The 16,202-nt window shown below is 43.8% G+C and overlaps 1 protein-coding gene across 3 annotated transcripts in view; it reads left to right on the top strand.

Moving 5' to 3' along the window:
• Positions 1-16,202, top strand: part of ME3 (malic enzyme 3) — a 246,150-nt gene that overhangs the window by 32,052 nt on the left and 197,896 nt on the right. The window lies entirely within an intron of this gene.

Below are 16,202 nucleotides of genomic sequence, written 5' to 3'. Positions count from 1 at the left end.
CAATTATCTGCCCTTCTTAGAGACTTTGAACCACGTAACCCTGAAAGCAAAACTATGTTTATAGCCTAATTTGAAAGGATATTCAGGTTTCTTTTACCTTGAAGTTTTCTGCTTTAATGTGGGGCTTCATTTTTACTCCATTTAGCATCTCAGTTTGTAGAAAATAGGAGGCATGTCTGCTCCAGATATCATCAAGATCAACACAACTGAGTTTATGAGTGATTTTCTCATCTGAGAGAGAATTAGCTTTGAATCCAGACCCAATAGAAAGCTCAGATCCAGGATTCTAGGAGAGGCACCACCACACAAGGGTGTCCTCTGAACCCTTGCTTTGGAAGGCATCATTTTATATCCTGGATACGGATGCTTAGATGTATGTTTTTGGGCCAGCAGGAACTGGTTATGGCAATGTGTGGGGGAGATGTTTATCCTTTGGATGAATATTTGGGTAGGAGGTTTGTGTTTCAAGAAACTGAGCACTAATTGTAAATACAACCATTTTGCTGTGATTGACTCACTTCTTATTCATTCATTTATAGGATCTTGTGGAAACACATTATGTACATTAGGGAGACTCAGCTCATGCATTTCCATTGAATAAATCTGCTAAAGGAAAAGGCATTACTCCTCCAGCTCCTTTTCAGACAGGCAAGAATATAAATCTTGTGATTAAAACAACAATAATAACAGCAAACTTTTGTGGGGAACCATTAATTCCTAAGACAGGAGATCTCAGACACATGTAGTAATAAGAACATTTGCCACGGAGAGAGAAGACATTAATATAGAGTGAGAGGCTCTGCTGTGTTACCTGCAAACTTCTATTTTTGGGGTATTGTAGTTGATAACCCAAGGCTCCTTCCAATCTAACATTCTCTAGAGATAGAATGGGCATGATGACAGTGATTTCTGGTGGGGCTTTCCAGACAGGTTTGGAAGTACAGTGGTTCACATTTTGATGAGGAGGTAAGTCAGGGGAGTAAAGTGGAAGGAGCTCAGGCTTAGGAATTCAAGGGACATGGATTTACATCCTGACCCTGCCACTTACTAGCGGTGTGATCTTGGGAAGGTTACTTGATCTATCTTTCCTGAAGTTTGCTATCTGTAGAAAGAGGATAACAGTTCTAACCTCCTAAGGTTGTTTTGAGGATTAAAAGAGATATTATGGCTATTTAAAGTGCTTGTTTAACACAATATCTGACACATTGTAGGCCCCCAGTAAATGCTAGTTTAAGCTCCCTTACCCTTTATTAGCAATGATATCATATTAGTAAGAGTTCTAAAAACTTGAAAGATAATGTGTCATCCACCCTTAGCCTACACTTCTCATGAGTTTTCATCCTTTTTTGAGCAAAAGCTTTTATTTTAACAAAGACACATTAAGTTCTACTTATTTATTTGTGTGCTGTGGTTGTGATTTTTTTTTTTTGCATTTGTATATGAAAAATCAATAGTAAATGCTGATTTCCTTTTCCTGTGGCTGTAATTGCTATGTTAATTTAAAGGTCTGATTACAGAAATGAATGCAGCTGTGCTGCTCTTGCACTGCACAGCCCTGGATGTGCTGTGTGTGTACCCAGGCATGCTGCACTCCCTGTACTTACATCATTTAGGAGGAAGTTTCCAGTACCACAACCTCACAGGCAGTATTTAATCACCTCAAACTCTAGCTTTGAGGTTAGCCTGGAAATGAAAAGCCACTTGGGTTTACCACAACAGAAAAGTCAGAGGGTACACCATTTCTAAGACAGCATGTGGGGAGGCACAGCCAGGCCTGGGGGGCTCCTGTGGGAAGCTGGGAGCCATGTGAGTTTCATACCCAGGTGCCATAGTAAAGACAGAACCTGCTTCCTTATGTGTGTGTGTGTGTGTGTATGCATGAGCATGTCTGCACATATATATTCATATATTTGCACAAATTCATAGATACATTATTTCTACATATCAAGCCTGTGCCCTGTAATCATCAGTGACTATTTTTCTGTGTGTGCAGAGTTCAGGATCTCATCTGGACATTTCTATGGTCTCCGCATCTCCATTTTCCTTATCTCCAATTTCTCCTACTCCAAGTTCAACTTCTTCATCAACCTCTACCAGATGAAATTGGTAATACATGAACTCCCCTTCTTAAAAAGTTTCCTGTGCTTCCTCCCACCTACAGCACAAAGTTAAACTCCTTAGCACAATGCACAAGGCCCTTCTCGAGGGGTGTCTCAATCGAGCCTCATCATCCCTACTCCCTAGTCTGTGCTGTGCGTGCTACACAAGACTCACTGCTCCCAAGTGCACACCAGGCTCTCTTGTTCCACATCTTTGTGCTGCCTACTCCCTTGCTTCTCTTAGTCCTGCTGGCTCTAACGTCACTTCCCATGGAAATCTTCCCTGACAGCTCTAGACCAAATGTGGGCTTTCTCATTGTGTCTGGGTGTTTATTCCACTGCCATGGCACTTATCACACTGCTGTAATGAGTTTTGCTTTTTTGTGTGTGTGTGTGCTTCTTGTTGTTGTTGTTGTTTACGTATTACCTTCAGTACTATAATAGGATCTCCCAAGGACAGTGATTGTTCTGTCAGTTTTTGTAACCCTAAGAGCCTGGCTTGGTGCTTCACACACATGGCAGATGCTTCATAGTATTTGTTAACTGAATGAGTTAATGGAGACTCCCTGAATGTACATGTATAGATATTAGTTATGTATAAGACCCACACACTGTTAGTCTTGAAACCAATTGGGGATTCTGGATACAGGCACCATTACTGATTTGCTCATTTTTTTTCGCCATTTTTTGCTTCTTTTACTTTTTACATAGATTCAAGAATGATGGCAGGCAAACAGATTCTTAACGCACTTGTCCAGATCTTTGGCTTCTCACTTTCTCTGTAATTCTACTCCTCTGGCCTCACAGCATCCTAAAGCTTAGCTTTTAGACCCTACTCTGCTACTTACCAGCTGCTGTGTAACTATAAGCAAAGCACTTAAGGAGAAACAGAAACTAACCTTCTTAGGAACACCTTCATGTATCTTGCTCATTTAATTCCCATAACACCCTTTTAGATAATCATTTATCAACTCTGTATTTTCAGGATGAAGAAACTGAGGATTTGAGAAGTTAAGTAACTTGTTCAAGATCACACACAGCAAATAGAAAAGCCAGAGTACAAATGCAGCTCCGATTCCAAAACTTGTGCATGTTCTACTGGACTGCTTTGTCCTCTCCAGATCTCACTTTCTCCATCTGAAATATCACCAGGTTGTTAGAGGAGTAGGTCAGGAATGAGGGCTATGCATGCCCTGCAGGCTGTCATGTGTGTCTGGGCATAGGGAATGTTGTCACTCTGGATGTGCACCAAGGGATGCTTCTCCTGAACCAGTGTTGGTTGCAGTGGTTGGGCAGTGCTCAGCCACTACTCTTCAGTCCTGGCCATGACCTCAGTCCCTCTCTTCATGAGTGTTTATGCCAGGCAGTGTCCTAAAAGCACTTCACAGACATTATCTCATTTTAAAGACTCTATAAAAGCTCCAAGGGGCAAATACCTTAGTTAGTCTCATATAGATTAAAACAAACAAACAAAAAAAAAAAAAAAAGAAAGAAAAACTGGGTTCAGAGAATGTAATAGGCATCCCTAAGCTCTCACAGAGGATTTAACCCAGAAAGTCTCAAACCAGACATAACCCGCCCTACCCCCAACACATTTCCCACTACACTGAATTGCCTCCAATTCCTACAACCCCTCAGAAGCTTCAGGCTTCCATAGGGCCCAGGTTTCTTTCTAGGACCCCTGTAGGCTGGTAAATGATCTCTACCATCTCTACCTGAAAATGTGTGAGCTTTAGCCCAAAGCTTCCCAGGATATGGGGACTAGGTTAAACAAAGCAGCCCCAGAAGAACTAGGGAAAGAAATTATCAAGCCAAAAGACCAGGAGTCCAGTTCTGGCTCTGCCATTTGACCAGACTGTGCTTATCTCTCAACTTCCCTAAGTCTGTTTCCTTGTCTGCAAGATGAGTATCAACATCACTGAGTTGTTCTGGGAAATGACATAGGCTGTGTTAGTCCATTTGTTGCTGCTGTAACAGAATATCACAGACCAGGTAATTTAGAAAGGAAAAAAAGTTATTTCCTCACAGCTCTGGAGCTGGGAAGTCCAAGAACATGGTTCTGGAATCTGGCAACAGCAAGCCTGCAAGACAGAGACAGGAAATAAAGTAGAACTCATCCTTTCTTTAGAAACCTACTCCTGAGATAACTAACCCACACCCAAGATAATGGCATTAATCTATTCTTGAGGGCTCTAATCATCTCTTAATGGTCCCACCTCTTAATACCATACAATGGAGAGTAAGTTAGTTTCCAATACATGAAATTTGGAGGACACATTCAAACCACAGCAGGCTATCATAACAAAATACCATAGACTGTGTGGCTTATTCTCACAGTTCTGGAGGCTGGAAGTCTAGGATTGGGGTACCATCATGATTTCTGGTGAGGGCCCTCTTCCTGGCTTGCAGACAGCCACATTCTCACGGCGTCCTCACGTGGCCCTTCCTCAGTGTATGTAGGTGGAGAGAGATAGCTTTGATGTCCCTCCCTCTTCTTATAGAGCCAATCACCCAATCCTCTTCTTACAGGGCCAAGGCTCAAGTGATCCTCCCACTTCAGCCTCCTGAGTAGCTGTGACTACAGGTGTGCACTACCATGCCTGGCTAATTTTTGTAGGGATTTCATCATGTTGCCCAGGCTGGTCTGGAACTCCTGGGCTCAAACGATCCATCTGCCTCGGCCTCCCAAAGTTCTGGGATTACAGGTGTGAGCCAGCGTGTCTAGCCTGTTCCTAATTTTTTAACGGTGCCTGGTAACATCCAGAACGGAGCAAAGATGCAATTTCTCCCCTCAAGAATTACCATTTAGAGGTTCTGGGTTTTTTGTTGTTGTTGTTGTTATTCTCACGATTACAAGTCAATTAAAATGGATAATCCTGTTTAAATTAACTTCTATGGTTTGTTATCAATCACAGTTTCAGTTTGTCCTAACAGAGAAGCCAAGGACAGTGTTCAAAGGAACCTTCCATAAGATTTCCAAGAAAGAAGACAATGGACAAACCAGCTGCTATCTATGATGTTTTATTTTCAGAATGAAACACAAAACAAACAAAAAAACACAAAAGACCCAGAACCATTTACTAGCATGTGAATGTAATCCTGTCTCTAACTTGAGCCTTCATGCATAGTAGACAATACCCCAGGTATGGGACTAAAATGCTACCAGTCATTCTTTGTTTTTTGGATAATTTTCTTTTGGCAGCATGATAATTTATTTCAAACCAAAGTCCACGACTTTGCTGAGACACAGGTAAGCTGAGCAACAGTAAGAAAGACAATCTCATGATCTGATTATGAGCTAAGAAAACTGGGAAGTCTAGAGTTTAAAAAGCTGTCCCACGGGCATGCTGACCATTAGCTGACATGCTACTCACAATCAGGATGTCAGGAGGGAGGTTGGGAACATCATAGCAGTCTAAGGAGAAGACAGCCCTGGTGGGGATGACTGTGGTGCCCATGTAGAGACATGAACCCAGGCTCTGGCTCCATAAACCCAGTTCATTTGGGAGGAGGATTTAAATCAGGGCCCCCACTTCTGACTGACCAGATGGAGGCCTCCCTGAACACCCCTCTCAGGTTTCCCAATCTCTCCTCCCTCTACTCTTCCTTCTCCTTTTTTTCTTCCTCCTTCCCTTCCTCATGCCCAAAATGGCTGTTTGTAGGAATGGAAGGAGAGGGGTGTATTTTGGGAGGGATTTGGGGACTGAATTAATGGAACATATCAAGGTTAAGGGAGAATAAGTGCAGGAAGGAAATTCTGGTTCCTTTTCTTTCCTCCTATCTGGACTCCAAAGGCACCGTCATGGCAGAATCAGCATGGGGCTGTGAGCCAGTGGCCCTACTCTCATCTCAGCTCTGCCACTGATGGTGGGCCTGTCATTTAACTGCTTTGAGCCCAGGTTTTCCCTCTAGATGGTGGACATGTAACCTCCCCAAATGACCCCATGAGGCCCATGGTAGATGCTTCTGTCTGTGAAGTCCTTCATGATTGCATCTGATGGACAGACTCCTCTCCTCTTCTGGGCCCCTCTAGCACGGTCCTCTGTTGCCCTCTGGCCTATAGAACAGCATGCATTTGGGTTTGAGAGCAACCTGGATTTGCAGCCAAGACACCCATGAGAGTACCTTCCGCTCCCTCACAACCACCCTTCTCATACCAATCAAGTCTCAATGTCCCTAAGCGTCCTGTCTAGCACCTTTTCATTTCTCTTATTACATTTCTCCTCCATGCCCTTACTTTCCAGCTATTTTAATGTGCTCAGTGGAATGTGGCATTTAACAGCACGGGCTCTAGAACCAGCATTACCTGGGTTCAGATTCTGACTTTGCCTCCCCAGACTGTGGCACCTTGGATCAATTATGTAAGCATGTTGTGCTCAGTTTCCTGATCTACAAAATAGGGTTAATAATAGCACCCCTCGTGTGGCTGTATGAGAGTTAATAAATCAAAACACACAAAGCCCAGGAAAGTACCTAGCAAATAGTAAGTGACTAAATGTCAGTCTGTCACTGTGCTTATGTCCTTGGTCACATCTCTCTTGTGGGTCAATGAGCTGCTTGGAGACTGTAATGTGGCCTTGGACTTTACAGAGATGAGTTTCTGTGACCAGAGAATAAGCAACCAAATCCTCAGCCTGGCCACACAATGCTGGATGGTGACTCAGTGGTCATTACTGACATGCATATCGGACTCACAGCAGTTTTCTGTGGGAACCCTCAACATCCTGACTCTGTGTCCCTGGGCACAGGGGCCGTGCAGTGCTCAGGAGGAGAGTGACTAAGTGCTGCCATCCAGCTGTGGTGGCTGACTCATGCATGAGGACTGAAGGATGTGGATTCTGAAAGCCCTTCCTCACCGTTGTGTTTCCTGTCCATATAGCTCTGCCCCAGGGCCTGGGGCTCCCATGGAGGACCAGTGCCCAGGAGAGATTCGTGTGACTGCAGAGCACCTGGGTTGCTCTGAAGGAAACCACTGGCCTTCAGTATCACTCACTGCACCTGGGCCCACCCAAGGTCTCGAGTGCAGTTCTGCCCCTGTGGCCTCCTCTGTCCCCTCCTTCACAGCGCAGGCTGTCACACATGTGGCAGGTTCTCCAACACATGGCCAGAGAATCAGTGTATGCAGTGCTGGAGGGGCCTGAGGATGATGTCCAGGGCCATTCCTCATTTTGCAGACATAGAGACTAATGTCTGAGGGAGGCAGGGTCTTCAGCAATACAGTCAGGTCTAGAATCCTGAGGACTCATTCCTAAGTCCATGTTCTTTTCAGGAAACCCTGCTAAAGTAAAAGAATACAACTTCTTGGCTGTAGTGTGAGGAACAGGCAGAAGCAGGCACAGGGAAGCGAGTCCAAGATACCTGGGTTACAGAGCCTGCTCTACCCCGCCCCCCTTGGCCATTTTGTCTCCCTTCTTCACTCCCCTATTTAGGCTATCGGATCAGGCAGTTCCCCACTACTTCCCCACAAACTGTGAGGCCCCTGTGAAGCTGCTCTCCCAGAGGCCCTCTGCTCAGGCTGCACTCTCTTGCACCCAGCAGCCCTTGAACACATCACTTTTGGAGGTATCCAGTCCACACCACTATGCTGTTGGAGTCAGGCAGGTCTGAGCTGGAATCACAGAAACTATGTGGCCATGGACAAGGTACTTAGCCTCTTTAAGCCTCAGTTTCTTCATCTGTGGTCTTCTTCATATAGGTGAAATAAAATAATTTGGCTGGGCATGGTGGCTCACACCTGTAATCCCAGCCCTTTGGGAGGCTGAGGCAGGAGGATCACCTGAGGTCAGGAGTTCGAGACCAGCCTGGCCAACATGATGAAACCCTCTCTCTACTAAAAATACAAAAATTAGCCAGTCATGATGGTGGGTGCCTGTAATCCCTGCTATTCAGGAGGCTGAGGCAGGAGAATTGCTTGAACCCGAGAGGTGGAGGTTGCAGTGAGTTGAAATTGTGCCACTACACTCCAGGCTGGATGACAAGAATAAAACTCTATCTCAAAATAATTTATAACTATCAGAACAGTGCTTGGCAGCCCATAGGCTTCCAATGTGCCATGCCTGTTGTTACTATTGCCTGTTATTTTTAAAGCTTCACTCAAATTGTCTTTATTATGCCCATGGTTCCAGATGCATCAGAATTACCTGAGGATTTTTATAAACAAGACAGTCTGATCTATTAGGTCTGAGAAGGAGCTAAGGAATTTTTTTTTTAAGTTCACCAAGGAGATTCTGTTATGCGTTTGGATTTGGGAACCACTAAACCCCTTCATTGCCCACAGTTTTCTTATGAGTTTGGCACTAGTTCTCTCACATTCTTGTCACTGCGTACAAGTTACAGGCAGTTTTGTAGGTGGACTGACCTTAGATTTGGAAGATCCCAACTTAGATCTGTAACTTATCTATCCCTCCTAATGAGCTACATCTCACCAAGACATTAATGTGCAGAGAAGGGGGAGGCAGGAGAGCACAGGGACTGTGACCACTGGGCTTCAGAACTGGAAATCCCTGTGTTCAATCCAAGTTTTGGAACTTACTGGCTGTAGCTCTTCAGGCCAAGCTCCATGACCACTATTTTGTAACTGCTTGTTAAGAGGGATTTTGTTCAACCTAACATCTGCAATTCGGTACATAGCATCCTTCCCCTAATCCAGCAGTTCCCCTAATCCAACCTCCTGTTTCCCAGGGCCTCAGGCCCCAGACCTGGGCTCATCTGTGACTCGGTTGGTCCTCCCATCCTAGTCCTCCCCCATTTATGTCCTTCCCGCCATCCCTGCCGCCTCCATCGGAAATGAGACTTCCACAAACACCATCTAACCACCTGCCCTCCCTCACCCTGCTCCTTTCCAGGTTTCCTCAGGGGCTCCTGATTAGCTGTGGCTCCCTTTCAAACTTTCACTGCCTCCCCACTGCCTGCATACTCCGTGTGGCACTGCACAGGCACTGGCCTCAGCCCTTGAAAGTCCTGACTCGGGTTTCTAATGTTCTACTCACACTTAGTAACATGGTCATTCAATAATAACAACAGCTTCTGAGGAGACGCTGGGTGTTGGTATTCCGAGAAGATGCCAAAGAGTGTGTTGTCTCCAGGCCACAGGCCTGATTTGATCAAATCTGCTTCATCCTTTTGATTTCTCTTGGCATTTGGACTTGCTTGAGGCAAACACTGCAGGAGGTTTGGTTTTTACCTAAAATTATAATGTTGCTTTTGGGCTTGGAAGCTTGCGTGTAAAGCACTTGTGGCTGTTTAAACTCTGCAGCAAAGAAAAGGCCAGGAACACATTCCCGGTGCTCTGTTTCATGGAAACCCAGAGACAGCACAATCCATAACATCATGAAGGATACAGGAGAGGCTCTGGAGACCAAACCCACTCAGGTGTCCAGCTCAGGCCCCCAGATATGTCACTGGAGTTGGAGCCTGCCAAGTCCAGCTGCATTTGGAAAATACTTCAACCAAGCGCTGTCAGTCAGGGCCTCATGACCAGAAATCCATGCTTCTGCTGCTTGCTTTTTCCCTTTATTGATAACAGAGGTAACTCAAACCTTTAGCTCATATGTTATTAGCATGATCTTGAACTCTCTTCTTCAAAAGAACATTTTTGGGGGGATATACTGTATGTAAAATAGATCAAAACAACAAAAGGTTCATCAAGGGATGATGATCTCTATTCAATAGGGGATGTAGATCTCTATTATTGGTGGCAAGTAAATCATTGCAGAACCTCTGAAGTTCCTCCAGGTCTAGAGTTCTGAAACAAGTGCTTGTGTAGGCATTATTCAGACTCAGTTTCCTCTTCTGCATGCTTCATACCACCTCATTGTCATGGTGCAGGTATAGCAGAATTAAACCTCAACAGTGCACATTTAGACTGTTATTTACATCCAATTTCAATCACAAGTTCTCAGCCATCTAAGCTGCTAGTGAGGCGCCTGGCAGCAGCGGGTGGGTAGTAGTAAGCCCAGCTAGCAGGGTAAGTTCTGTAAGCTGCCTCATTAGATAAGAATGGCTGCTTTGCTCAAAGCCTCAAATACTCCTGGTTTGTGTCCTCAGGACTACTCTTGAACTCTGGAAACAAACAATGGGACACCAAGACACAGAAGATACCCAAGACAGTAAGAGCTGACTTTAATATTGGAGGACAGTGTAGACTGGCTGATATGTTTTCTCTGAGAGTAAAACTTCAAGTAGTTTTATCTTCATACAGTGCCTCAGGCTCCAAGTGATGAAGGGAGTTGTAACCAGTATAAGTATACTAGTTCCTGGTGGGAGGAAATGTGTCCTTTACCCACGGGGGAGGGGGAGGGTCTAAACCAAAACACATTTAGTTAACCTCCTTTCTTCAGCAAAAGAGATTGTTTCTCTGTTTTTAAGAACGGGTTTTTTTAAGTTAAGGGCTTCTTTAAGAAAACAAATAAATGAGTACGAGCCCTGCATCTTTCTCTCGAAATGTGTTTTGAAACCTCACAGACAAAGCCATGCCTCTGGGAATAGTCCAGCTGCTCTGAATGTTATGACAAAGGAATACAAGTTCAGGGACATGAACTCGAGATGCTAGACATTCTCATGACCTGGTGAGAAAGATAGCAGGGCTCCAGTTTCCAGGCCTGGGTTTTCTTTCCCCAAAAGACAAACCATCAGTCAGACCCATTGAATTCTCTGTATCACCAGTTAGGTTTTGCAGGAACAAGGGGCATGCATGTAGCTCCCAGGCCTCTCTTTGCAGACCCTGTTTAATTGGAATTGTTAATGCAAGACTGTGAGGAAGAAGAGCAGACTGGTTCTATGCTTTGGGAGAATCAGATGACAAGCACAACACTTTCTTTATCTTTGATTTTTCCATCCCTTGCTTGTCAATACTAGATTTAGACGTTTCTCTCCAGGTAACGTTTCTCCTTCCTCATAGACTTTTCTGTAATGAAGACTATGAAACTGAGGCTCACAGGCCCCATAATTGAGTCAAGGCCTACCCAGTGCAGGAGTTGCAACTGCGGTCTGCATGAATCTAAAGTCTGTATTTCCATTTTCTGACGTGGTTACCTAACCCATTACCTAGAAAGGAGCTTAGTTCCTAGGCAGGTGAACAGAAACATTAAGGGCTTCCAGGTAAGACTGATGTCTAGATCAGAAAATAGACCTTAGTATCAAATAGTCTATGAGGACAGAGCCACTGTAGGACACTGATTCTCAGCTTTGACTGCACTTTACAGTCATTTGAGAAATTTTAAAAAATACTAATGTCCGTCTCACCTCCAGAGATTCTGAACAAATCGGTCTAGATTATGGCCTAGGCGTCAGAATTTTTAAAAGCTCCCCAAGTAACACGAATATGCAGCGAAAACTAAGAACAACTGCTTAGGAAAGACAGAAAGAGCATCTTAGAAGGGGAAGCTGGAGCTGTTTAAATATCTGCTGCCCCAGGACCAGGGCCCAGAACAGGCTCCAGTGGCTCCCGAAGTATTGGGAGGAGGCTGGAGATGGCGGCAGGCAAGGGAGCTCAGCCAAGGCTGGCAGCCACACACCACACTGACTGTTACTCACAGAGCGAGCCAAAGGATTGACTCCTACATACTGGCATGTAATTATTTTATGAACTTAAATCTTAACTCTCCAGATAGATTATAAGTTCTCTGAGTTTGAGATGCCAGCACCCAAAAGATGTCTACCATCTTCCCCATTGAATCATCTGCACCAGAGGGCAGGACCTGTTGCTGTTCTTTGCTGTCTCTCAGGCTGCGTAGCACAGGACCGCACACATGGTGACTGGACATGGAGGGTGGGGGGACTTTAGCTGGAAGCATAGACATCCTGGAAAGGGTGATATTTTCATCTTAATTGATTCCAGAAGCCATTCTGCTTTCTCATCTGAAACTGGGAATTGCTTATGCGTGGTGTTAACTGAAGCCACCCTTTCCTTGCAAGCCCATAGGCCTCTTGCCCCACATTCAGCTTCCTGTGCTTTTTCTTTGGTACAAGTATGAAGGCTTCTGCTGCACATTAAATCTGCTAGTGAGATGGCCTTGGCAGAGGAGCCTTAAGGATATTCACTGGGTCCTGAGGGTTATGATTTTGAGGTTGATACTGAATCCTTCAGAGTAAGGAAAGTGGGCAGACTTCACAAATCAGCAGAAAAGCTGCCAAGACTGTGCTTGCCAATTGGTTTGTACATGATTCTCAGAATCTTGGTAATTTTATTGTGTGTCTGATTGAAAAATTATATTCACAGTCTTGGGCAAAACAAGAATAAAGAAATAATACACTTAATATTTGTATGCATACGGGTAGAAAGACTTTCACTATTTGAAAAAGCCAACTTTGAAAAGCCAAAGTTGAAAACCATAAAGGGCAAGCAAATTTGGTTGCAATTTTGTCAGAAATCCAGCAACAGTCCTTATAGCCATGGTACAGAAAGGAGATAAAAATGAAAAATTTTGTTAAGCATCTATTAGATTTATACAAGTTGTTTTCTAAATGTTGGATCATTTAATCCTTGCCACACTCTATTTTACCCATGAAGGTATTTTCAAAATACAGATAGGGGCCTATAACCCAACTTTCCAGAGCTTTCAGAATAGAAAACCAAATCTCTAACATTGTCTCCAACGTCTTGCATGGGCTGGCCCCATACTGCCTGTGTTCTGTCTGCTCTGACCACAGCAGTTCTTAAGTGAGCCTTGTTTCCTTCTACTGCAGGGCATTTATACACCTACTTTCCTCTTTTGGAAAACCCTTCTCCCTCTCTCCACCTCTAAATTCTCCTGTCATCCTTTACCTACTTAGTTCCAACTCTTCCTTCGGATCCCAAGGAAAATATACCAGTTAGGGTCTAGGCAGGAGACAAAAACCACACCATTTATTTGAAACAGAGGGGATATAATATAATGAATGATTAAATAAGTGCAAAGTTGTTGGCTAGGTGACAGAAGGAAAAAGAAAACTCTAAGCTGGGATTGGCAAACTGTGGCCCATGTGCCAAATTCAGTTCATGGCCTATTTGTATGACTGGTGAGCTAAGAATAGCTTTTACCTTTATAAAGCTTGTTAGAAAGAAAATGCAACAAAGTTTTTATGTGGCCCACCAAGTTTGAAATATTTACTATCTGGCCCTTTACAGAAAATGTTTGACAGTCTCTGCTCTAAGGTATCACAGGGGTAGCAACTCTAGGAAGTACCTACCACCTTTAGGTCTACAGGAACAAAAGTTGGAATTATTAAAAGGCAGAAAATTAGAGACGAGGCCAAGAGGTCTGAGACCCAGACTTCTGAGGAGAGGGTGCCAACTGGCTGGTGCAGGTGTCTATGAGATGGGGTGCAATGAGGCTGGTTTTACAAATAGCAGAAAAACTGTTCACTACACTGAGCTGTTGCCACAGGAGGGAACTGCTGCTGCCCAGGTGAAGAAGCATTCCCTGGGTGCCACTCACAGGTAGAGGATGCCACAGAAATCGCTCAGGAAGTAGACAGAAAGGAGCCAGTTTCTTCTTTCTCTTCCAGGCTTTTGTTCTCTCGCTATTGTACTCTCTTGGCAGAGCCAAGCATAAAGGCAGTTTGCAATGTGGTTTACAGGGTTCCAGCCCCAACATTGCAACACAGACAATAGAGGAGTAGGTTTGGAGAAATGAGACAATAATTTAATAACTGGCACAGGAAGCCTTCTCTGAAGTTCGTGATGTAGTCAGTCCCCTCTGTCATATCTATATTGCACTGTGTATCTTTTCTCCATATCATTTACTATAATTAGTGAAAATAAGGATGAATACTTATATAGCACTATGTACCAGCACAACTCTAAGCAGTTTTCAAGATTTAATCCCACAAAAACCCTGTGGAGGTATATACTCATATTATCCCCATTTTACAGGTAACGATACAGAGACACAGAGAGGGAAATACCTACTTACTCAAAGTTACACTCAGCTAGAAAGCAGAAGAACCAGACCTTGAACTCAGACAATCTTGTTTCAGGGTCTGTACTATTAATACTATACTACAGAGCCTCTTAATTTCAGTTTTACATTAATTTGTGAATTCTGACTCAATGTCTGTGTGTCTCATCAGGCTGGCTTCATGACGGCAGTGACGGGGTTTCTTTCTGCTGATCCCCTGTGCCTGGCACAAGGTCTGGCACTTAGAAGGCTCTGGATAAATATTTATTGCATGGTTGAATACATGGAGAAGGAATCTGAGTCACAGAAAGGTTTAGCCAACAGTTACCTGTAAGAGCTGGGATTCAAACCCAGGTCTCTTTGACTCCAGAGCCCATATTCTCCCCAGTCATGAGCTGGCAGGCGAGTGCTTTCCAGCTGGTGATATGGGAGGTTCCTGATTATGTAATTGAGGCACGGCAAATTCATCATTGTTCCTGTATTTTGAACAAATGTTGATGTTCCTTGGGGTCTTTGAGTTATCTAGGATGTATGATCAGCTACGCTTCTTCATTCTTAGATCTTGCTGCATGGAAACAATCCCTGTACTCTGTAACTATGGTCACCAAACTCAGGGTGCTGGATCTTCTACCCAAGCTTTCTCGGACATACTTTGTTAACGATAGTTACTGTCTGGTGAGGAGTTTGGCAATGGGGGTAAGAACACTTCTATTTTGTATTCTATATACTGTTTAAGTAATTGGTTATCTTATAATGAGAATACTAAAGAAAAATATTTAATTAAAAGTATTGAAAACAGAAGTGTTTCTTCTAGCAAATTTGAACATGACTAAATGGTATTCTGTTACTTCAGGACAATGTCCTTTCTCCTAAGCATGTCATTTGCCAACTCCTCTCTACCTCTCTGGTCTCATCTCTCTACACATAGTCCAAATACTTGCAGGGCTCCACATGCTACATTTTCTCTTTTCTCTGTGGCTTTTGCAATACTGTTCTTCTCCAAGTAAAGTCAATGTCCTGACAATGGTACATGAGACCCTCTGTGATCTGGTCCTTAGAGCAGTCCACTTGCCCTTTCTCTCCCGCTATCTGATGCCAGAGGAGAAGTTTGGAGGAATCAGATGGAAATAACCGAGAAAAGCCAAAGAATGGTATGTTTCACAAACATTTATTCATTCAGTTTACCTATTAACCAGCTAATAAAATCAAATCACTCAATGTAATCAGCTAAGTTTTCCACATAGGCTATTTTTAAAGCAACAAAATCAATCTTAGGCAATTTTCTGTGACCAGTTATCTCAGATGTTCCTATAATTAGCAGCCACTCCAGAAACTCTGCATGAGGTGTGGCCTTGGGCAGTAATCTGGTTGAGTGGGGCATTGGGAATAAGGAGAATAGAGGAGTGTTCTCAAACCTATATTTATATGGTAAACATATTGTTTTTATTTGATTCTGTTTATTGGCTTGGAGGGGATTTGTCAGAGAATCCACAAATTTCACAGCAACTGCTAATGAAACTAAATGCTAAATCTCTGCTGGTTTAAACAAAAACAAATGTATCTAGATTAAGAGAAATAGGGAATAGGAGGTTATAGGGGTGTCTGACAAGAGCCAGTTAGTGGAATTCAGGCAGGCTCAGGGGAATACTGAACTAGGGGCTGAGAAGCCCTCCGAATCGTCCAGCTTCTTTCTTATGGCCAATAAGCCAGCTTCAACTTCCCAACATTGTGGGGAACATGGCTGCCCCACAGCTCCCAAAGTTTATATTAAACTTCCGACCTCAAAGAGGTATAAACTCCTGGTCTCAAAAATAAACTATAAGAGAAAGAATGGATTGGTCCAGCTTGAGTTAGGTGGATACTCCTGGTTTAGTCAGCAGCTAGAGGGAAGGGGTCACGTTGTACATCAAGCCTGCTGGAGAGGGAGGGGGCATATGTGTGTGGGCAGGCAGGGAGGTGTGATTTTGATCTGGGCAGACATTTCAGAAGACATCTACTCTATTAAGAAAAGGCATTCATAATCTCCAGAGGGGAAAAGTATGTTCCACAACACACCTGGGCACACAGAGAACATTTCATTATTGCTTGCTACCGAACTGGAAAGACCCTCAGAGGTAACTGTGAAATACTGGTTGACTGAGCCATGGATTAAGTTGTTATTTCTATAACATTACTATTTCTATAACAATGCCTTGGTTACTTGACTCTCGACTGTCTGGCAGCC

Source organism: Pan paniscus, chromosome 9 (genome assembly GCF_029289425.2).
Source record: "Pan paniscus chromosome 9, NHGRI_mPanPan1-v2.0_pri, whole genome shotgun sequence".
In the NCBI taxonomy this organism is placed as follows: Eukaryota; Metazoa; Chordata; class Mammalia; order Primates; family Hominidae; genus Pan; species Pan paniscus.
This window is presented reverse-complemented; position numbering and strand designations above follow the sequence as displayed.